Source organism: Leuciscus leuciscus (genome assembly GCF_965113295.1).
Source record: "Leuciscus leuciscus genome assembly, chromosome: 20".
NCBI lineage: Eukaryota > Metazoa > Chordata > Actinopteri > Cypriniformes > Leuciscidae > Leuciscus > Leuciscus leuciscus.
Window position 1 is genome coordinate 33,978,449 of NC_138744.1, and position 8,427 is coordinate 33,986,875.

The 8,427-nt window shown below is 34.4% G+C and overlaps 2 long non-coding RNA genes across 3 annotated transcripts; one reads left to right on the top strand and one right to left on the bottom strand.

The window, feature by feature from the left end:
• The first annotated feature begins 207 nt into the window (after positions 1-207).
• Positions 208-1,877, top strand: LOC309483960. Its single transcript, XR_014200691.1, has 2 exons — positions 208-434; positions 1,045-1,877. It is a non-coding gene; the product is annotated as an uncharacterized lncRNA (long non-coding RNA).
• Positions 1,878-4,402: 2,525 nt separating this feature from the next.
• LOC309484245 lies at positions 4,403-7,370 on the bottom strand. 2 transcript variants are annotated; one of them, XR_014200772.1, is made up of 4 exons: positions 6,620-7,370; positions 5,819-5,942; positions 5,565-5,661; positions 4,403-4,820 (listed from the first exon to the last, which is right to left on the bottom strand). It is a non-coding gene; the product is annotated as an uncharacterized lncRNA (long non-coding RNA). The 2 variants fall into 2 exon arrangements; XR_014200773.1 differs by having other exon boundaries at positions 5,565-5,664.
• Between the last annotated feature and the right edge of the window lie 1,057 nt (positions 7,371-8,427).

Below are 8,427 nucleotides of genomic sequence, written 5' to 3' on the forward strand. Positions count from 1 at the left end.
CCATGCTTTTACCGCAGTAACATTAGTTTTACTGTGATAGGTGTGGTAAAAGGACAGTAACCACAAAACTTACCATGCTTTAAACCTCAGTAACCTTAGTTTTACTGTGATTGGTTTAGTAAGGACAGTAATCACAAAACTTACCATGCTTTTACCTCAGTATTGATAGTTTTAAAGTGATATTTGTTGTAAATGCATATTAACCACAACACTTGCCATGCTTGTAAGGCTTTATAATGTAACATCCAATATTTGCAAGGTAAATCAGTACTTTTCCCTTTAAATAATCCTATATATTATACATAATGATATTTTCTTTTCTCTTTTTTCAGCTGAAAAGACCAAAAGGGCCTTTCGGACTCAGTCAGCCCATTATTGTTTGAGGAGAAGTAAACGGAGGAGACGGACAGCTGCAAAGGCAAATATTCGCAATGGTATGTATGTGTTGGTTTTAACCCTAAATCAAACATTTTATCAAGCATTTGTTGTTTCTTAAAACTTTTCTCACAAAACCCATAGCCCAATCAGTACAAACATAGTCTGAAAGTCTTAATAATTCACAAGATTTAACAAGTTGTCAAATTCGTACGATACTCGTACATATTTGTATACTCGTACACAATCCTGCAGCTTTTACTCCTAGTGCTGTCATTGGCTACTGCCTCAATTCCTGTACATATTTATCGCGATATTTGTAAATCAGTTGCGCCACTTCTTGGAAAGTTGTCGGATGTCACACACACTGTCAGAAAGTTTATATTAATTGCAAATTGGTCTCCGTCTGTTTATGTTCCAGTGATACATGATGTCTCTCCACACCTCATAACCTACCTCTGTTTGCAAGAGTGGAAAAGCTTATCTGACTTGTCACATGACATCAGATACTCGATTATTTATATATAACTGTCCCGTTTGCATGTAAATCATTTTCATGATTATTGCTTGCTATTAAAGACATACTTTTATTCATAGAAATGCCCACATATCAGTGAACTTATTACATAAAAATGCTTTTAACATTTAATTATGCAACACTCTTTACAGAAAACATATCCTACAGTTATAAACTCACAACGGCATCATCAAGTCCTGTGCTGGGCAACAACTGTCCTCCAACGTATTCGATCCGTGGCCAGGTTCTTCACATCTTCCCATGGGACACTGACATTCTTCAGGTCTTCGTGAAACATCTGTCTCCATGTCTTCCTTGGTCTTCCCTGTCTCCTGCATCCTCCTGGTGGTGTCCACTTCATCACTGTGTTTGGGTGTTGTTGTTTGGGCATTTGTAGGATGTGTCCAGCGAGGTGCACCCTTTGCTCTGTCACAGTTTCTGAAAGTCTTCATGTGAAGTCCCATTCCTCCTCAGGATCTCTTTGATATATGCAGAACCAATATTGAAAATAGTGATTTATCTTTTTCCATATTGTTAAAGCATTTTGTTTTCTCTTTTCAGCTTCATAAATTGTACTTGATTTCTGCCTAATGCCTTTATCAAAAAAGTGTCAGTGTTCATCAGGTGTTTTGCTAAAGGACATATTCATTGCATAGTTACAATAAAAGTGACCAATAATCACAAGGATATAGAATGAAAGTTGAGAATGTAAAATGTTGTGCTTATGTTTTTGCCTATTTGTTATTTAAAGCGAAGAAACAAATGTATGTTCACATAACAAACTTGAATCTCATCTCTTGGTTTGTAAATATATTCAACTTCATCATAGCAATTTTTTTAACGTTAATGTATGTGTCACTATAATAGATTGCTCCTGTATCTGGATATTTTTAATTAACTGATTTTTATACTGTTGTGCAGTAGTTTTGGCACTACATTTGTCTTTAAACAGTTTGACATTAAATATTGGAATAAGCTTTCAAAATGGTGTCCATTCATTGTGCTTTTGTTACATTTATTTGAATATAATTGATATACCTTTAATATACTATACATACACTGTAAATGTTAGAAGCACTTTAGTACATGTAATTATCTTTAATTTAAATACTGCAAAACTACCCCTGCTTTAGGCCATTGCTTTGAAAAAAGTTTCTCTTTCAAATTTATTTATGCATCAGTCTAAGCAAATTTGTGTCATTGATCCTGTGACCTCGTTTTTGGATGGTAACCACACAAAGGAGTCTTTTGTTTTTAAATATGAGTTTTATAATTTAATTAGAAGGAATGCATGTTTAACAGCCTAAATATAAAATATTTAAGGTATCTATCCCCGCAGCCGGAACCAGAAGAGATCTGTCATCGTTTACCATAAACCAGGGCATGTAAGTGTGACGCATCTGTTCAGCTGGCTTGTTATTGGCTGTGACTTTATCGCAGAACTCGCTGTGATTGGACAATCGTTTAACCCATATAAAACGGCGCTTCATGTTACAAAGTATGTTTTGGTGGTATTATTACGTTAGTTATACATTAAGCTAACTATAAAGTGTCTCTATGTTGTGAGAAATTACTCCTTTACCGAGATCCTAACCCTAACCCTAAGCATGTCTGCACATTTCAATGAACTACAGAACAATGCTTCCTGCTCCACTGATAGAATGACAGAGATATGTGGGTAATGTAGTTTAAAACGTTTAGTAATAAAACAATAAATGTTAAATAAATAATATATTTAATGGACAACTGGATATCTAAATTTGTTCATTGTGCAAACCTTTATGACATATATGAGGGACAGGCTGAAATTTGATATTTTACTGTGAGCACTTTAAAAATAACCTTTATGCCAGCTTTCCATATATGTCTGAAAACTGTGGCCAACATTATTTATTAAACATAGTATAAGCAGTTGTCCAGCCGATTTTCTCTTTGATACACTAATCAGACTTTGAGTTACAGCCATTTGAAATGTGCATTTGTTTGCTCTTCTGGGGGCCGTTGCTGGGCCCTGGGGGTGGAAGGACAGTATAATCTACACAGATCTACACATACTATTACTATTACACAAGGATAATGCACCATTCAGTAAAACAACAAAAAAACAGTGCCAACATTTCCTTTTCTCCCCCTCTGATTGCTGCTTATATTCCTGACATCAGTGATATATAGAGTATACTATATAGAGTATACTAGAATGATCAACATGGATCATCTTCAATTAAGCTTTAAGTATTTATAGCAAGATAGCCCACTGCAGCCTCTTGTTATTCACATAGCTTCCTTTTATTTCACTGGAAACTGGCATACATGCAAGTATGTGCAACTTTTGTTGCATTGTTGTCCCAAATATCATTAACCAGATCTACATTTTTATGTCCCAAGTAAAAGAATCATGGTAATTAATTATATTTAGTTATTTATAAGCAGGCTTGGGAGGGTTACTTTAAAAATGTATTCCGTTACAGTTACAAATTACTTCATAAAAAAAGTATTCAGTAACGTAATCCAAGTACTATAATATTAAAGTAATGTAACTGATTACTTTTGGATTACTTCAAGGTCACGTATATAGATAAAGTCAAGCAAGAAGACATTTTTATTTTTTTTATTTTTTTTTATAAAAAATTTGGTCCAGTGTACAATATTTGCTAAATATACACACGCCTGAATATATATTTATGTAAAGGGCTATACAGACATCTAGTGGCTAATGTATAGTATTACAGATTATTTTGTTTTATTTTTAACTAATTTTTAACAAAAAAATAAAAACACAACATTTAAAATTTTTACACAATCTACATATTAGTTTATTTTAAAATAGGCCTACATGTTGACTAAAGCCGTGATCTTTCTTAATTTGCCTGACTGAACTTGGGGCGTTGGCAGTGGGAGTTCCCCTACGTTACCTAGACAGCGAACATCCCGTTACGCGAGAAAAGATTAAGAAAGGACATTTTGGGTACTAAAAAAGCTACTCCCTTAATTTCTACAAAATAGCAGCGGAATTTCCATGAATTAAAAGCAATTTTACCCGCAGGCAGCATCGTTTCTACTAGCAACAGTGATTCATTCAGCGTCTGATGAGATCGTAGACAGCTGTTATTTGCACACGCACCAGCGCGTGGCACACGTGAGTCATTACTGGCAACAGAACCAGGAACTACTGTATAAGCAGCGCTTAATATAGTGTTATTATGCCAAAATACTTATTTATTTAGTTTTAAATGAAACCATTGTAATCCTGAAAGTATTCCCCCTTTTTTCAAAATGTAACTATAATCTGATTACAAAGTTTTTTGACGTAACTGTAACGGATTACAGTTACTGGATTTTTGTATCCTGATTACATAACGCCGTTACATGTATTCCGTTACTCCCCAACCCTGTTTATAAGTTATTAATTATATGTAGTTATTTTTAAAGAAATAAGAAATAAAAAATTCTCAAAAGAACATTTCTATTTACTGTACCAAACACCACTTTCAATACACAATAGTCATCATACTTTATTAAACAACACTTTATTGGAGAACAAAGCATAAAGTTGATAAAGTAGCATAAAGACAAATGAGATTCAAGATAAATAAAAATGTGTCTTCAAAAACACGTTAACATCATATGAATCCATTCACAGCTGCTGAAGCCACAAAACGAGTGCCAGATAATCATATTCAGTCACCTATGATACAGAAAACAGATTTGATATTGTGTTGGAAAATAATGATTCATTATCACAGCTAAACTGGTTTCTTGCTCTTCCCTGTACGTATCTATCGTGTTAGTGTTCTTCATCCTCGTCTAAACAGTTTGTTCAGTTGAAGAACAGAAGAACAGAAGATGTGATCACTGATGTGGAGTAGCTTTTTCTCAACCAGAGGAAGAAGTCTCAACATCCCATTGTCAGGCGTTCTCCAGTCCTGGTCTGAAAGTAAAACAAAAGACAGAAACCATTCAAATAAAGTTATGTTATGTTCTGCGTTATTTAAAGCAGTGATGGTTTACTCTGGCCCTCAGCGTCCACTGTCCTGCACATTTAGCTCCAACCTCAAACCCTCCTGCCTATTGTCTAGAAGTAAACCTGAAGACTTTGGTTAAAATTTTCAGATGTGCTCGATTAGGGTTGGAGGTTAACTCTTAACTAACCTCAAAAAGTAGAATGCAAAGGGCCAGAGTTGCCTGTTCCTTACATCAATTTACAAAGCAGCAGTCAGTACATTATATAATATACACATTGAAGTATATATATATATATATATATATATATATATATATATATATATATATATATATATATATATATATATATATATATATATATATATATATATATACACACACACATATATACATACACACACACACATATACATATATATATAAAATATTGCAGCACAAAATAAGCTAAGTACTGAACAAAAACAGTTTTACCCATATCAACAGCAACATATTTTAAAAGATTTTTAAGAAAGGCATGGACTCTTTTGAGCCTTTGCCAGTGATGCTTGATTTCTTTCCAGACAACATCATCTTCTGTCAATTGTTTCAAGAGCTTCACTTGGTCAAAAACCAAGTGATAACCTGTACAATGTAAAATTGTCAACATCAAATTATGTACTACATATTACAGCATTGTTTCAATACAAGACATACCAATGGACTTGCGCACTTTTCTGCCTTCTTTGGGCATCAGATGTTCCTTCCTCACCCGAAACAAAGGACTTATTCGATTAGCTTGCGTTGATATAAGGACTGGTCTTCCTTCTCTGCTGTAAAACAAGATAGTCTCGACTTACTCTATGTGCAATTACTATTGTTCTTGAAACACAAATTAAGACAGTATTAAATAAGTTAATTTACCATATGATTCAGGAGAGAACATTTGATGAGTAAATACTGATTGCAATATTCTAGAAACTTCACCTGGGAAGGGCTGATCACGGCAAGATTCGCTGCGACTCACTAGTAGCTCTTGTAATGGTTGGCTCTTAAAAGAGCTGTTGAGTTTGATATTGGTAGAGCTTAAAAAAAAAAGGACTAAGTAATCCTGCAAAACAGAAAGGAAGGTCATTTTAATACATTACTTGCAAATAGTCAGTTTATAACTGTAGGATATGTTTTCTGTAAAGAGTGTTGCATAATTAAATGTTAAAAGCATTTTTATGTAATAAGTTCACTGATATGTGGGCATTTCTATGAATAAAAGTATGTCTTTAATAGCAAGCAATAATCATGAAAATGATTTACATGCAAACGGGACAGTTATATATAAATAATCGAGTATCTGATGTCATTTGACAAGTCAGATAAGCTTTTCCACTCTTGCAAACAGAGGTAGGTTATGAGGTGTGGAGAGACATCACTGGAACATAAACAGACGGAGACCAATTTGCAATTAATATAAACTTTCTGACAGTGTGTGTGACATCCGACAACTTTCCAAGAAGTGGCGCAACTGATTTACAAATATCGCGATAAATATGTACAGGAATTGAGGCAGTAGCCAATGACAGCACTAGGAGTAAAAGCTGCAGGATTGTGTACGAGTATACAAATATGTACGAGTATCATACGAATTTGACAACTTGTTAAATCTTGTGAATTATTAAGACTTTCAGACTATGTTTGTACTGATTGGGCTATGGGTTTTGTGAGAAAAGTTTTAAGAAACAACAAATGCTTGATAAAATGTTTGATTTAGGGTTAAAACCAACACATACATACCATTGCGAATATTTGCCTTTGCAGCTGTCCGTCTCCTCCGTTTACTTCTCCTCAAACAATAATGGGCTGACTGAGTCCGAAAGGCCCTTTTGGTCTTTTCAGCTGAAAAAAGAGAAAAGAAAATATCATTATGTATAATATATAGGATTATTTAAAGGGAAAAGTACTGATTTACCTTGCAAATATTGGATGTTACATTATAAAGCCTTACAAGCATGGCAAGTGTTGTGGTTAATATGCATTTACAACAAATATCACTTTAAAACTATCAATACTGAGGTAAAAGCATGGTAAGTTTTGTGATTACTGTCCTTACTAAACCAATCACAGTAAAACTAAGGTTACTGAGGTTTAAAGCATGGTAAGTTTTGTGGTTACTGTCCTTTTACCACACCTATCACAGTAAAACTATGGTTACTGTGGTAAAAGCATGGTAAGTGTTGTGGTTACTGTGCATTTACAATAAGTACCACATTAAAACTACAAATAGTGTGGTAAAAGCATGGTAAGTTTTGTGATTACTGTCTTTTTACTACACTTATCACAGTAAAACTAATGTTACTGCGGTAAAAGCATGGTAAGTGTTGTTTTTACTGTGCTTCTACTACAAATACAACTTTGGAACTAATTGTACTATTTTTAATCTGATATGAATATCTAGGCCTATAGCACGTCACGTGACAGGCAGTGTTAATCACCCTGTTTTGAATTAGAAAGCAATGAAACGCAAAGTCTCCGTGGAGATGGCAGATATAATGGCAGATTAACATCGACAAACAGAAAAGACATGATATCACACATTAGGATAGCGTATTTAGGTATTTACTTACCAACATGACACACGTGAACTGATGCCAAATATCGCGATGTGTTCGGAACGAGACTTCTTCAGCGCGATTTCCTACTGATAAAATATAATTTTAGAAAATCAATAAACAGCAAAGCAAACCAGCTTCCCTGGCAATAAGACCGAAATAATAACATTAAAAAAATACATAAAAATACAAAAGATCTCGTGAATAAATGTTGATTAAACAGCTTCTCTGCTGCAGCCGACAGCCAGGCAGAAAGAATCGTGCTGTTATTATCACGAAAGACGCTTCCCATTGAAAATACATTAGTTTAAAAAACGTGCTGGTATTACGAAAATAACGAAATAAACGTGTCCGTGGCACAAATCAATAGATTAAATTACGTGACCATATCACGAACTGCCGTTGTTAAACTCACCGCTGAATGATCACGTGCGTTGTTAAACTCACCGCTGAACGCGCTAAACCTTTGCGGGGACTTTGATATCAGATTGCGAGGGGTTTTAAACATCAAAAACCAGTTGGAGGGCCAGATAAAAATTATCTGTGTGCTGCCATTTGACTCGCCCTGGCATAGATAATATTTTGTAGCCCAATGAGAAAAAAGGGAGTAAATAATTAAAACAAAATGAACAGCATTAGCTGCTACGTGTGAAAAGAAACCTGCTTTGGATGTATTATGTTCAGGACAAACGTAATAGCACTGCAATAGATTGGCTATATTAGGTTAAGGGCCAACGTAATAGCACTGCTTATATTAGGTTAAGGACCAACGTAATAGCACTGCTTATATGTTGGCATGTAACGTATTTGCGATTTGCAAAATAGTTTCCTCAGAACGTATTTCATGTGATACAGGGTTGCAATTTTCAGATGAAATGAAAACCATTGGCAGTATAACACAAGAAAAAAAGTCGGATTATTGATAAATAAAGACTTTTTTTGCACGGTTCTTTGCACAATATTTTTTTATGACCTTAAAATATTTTTTACATA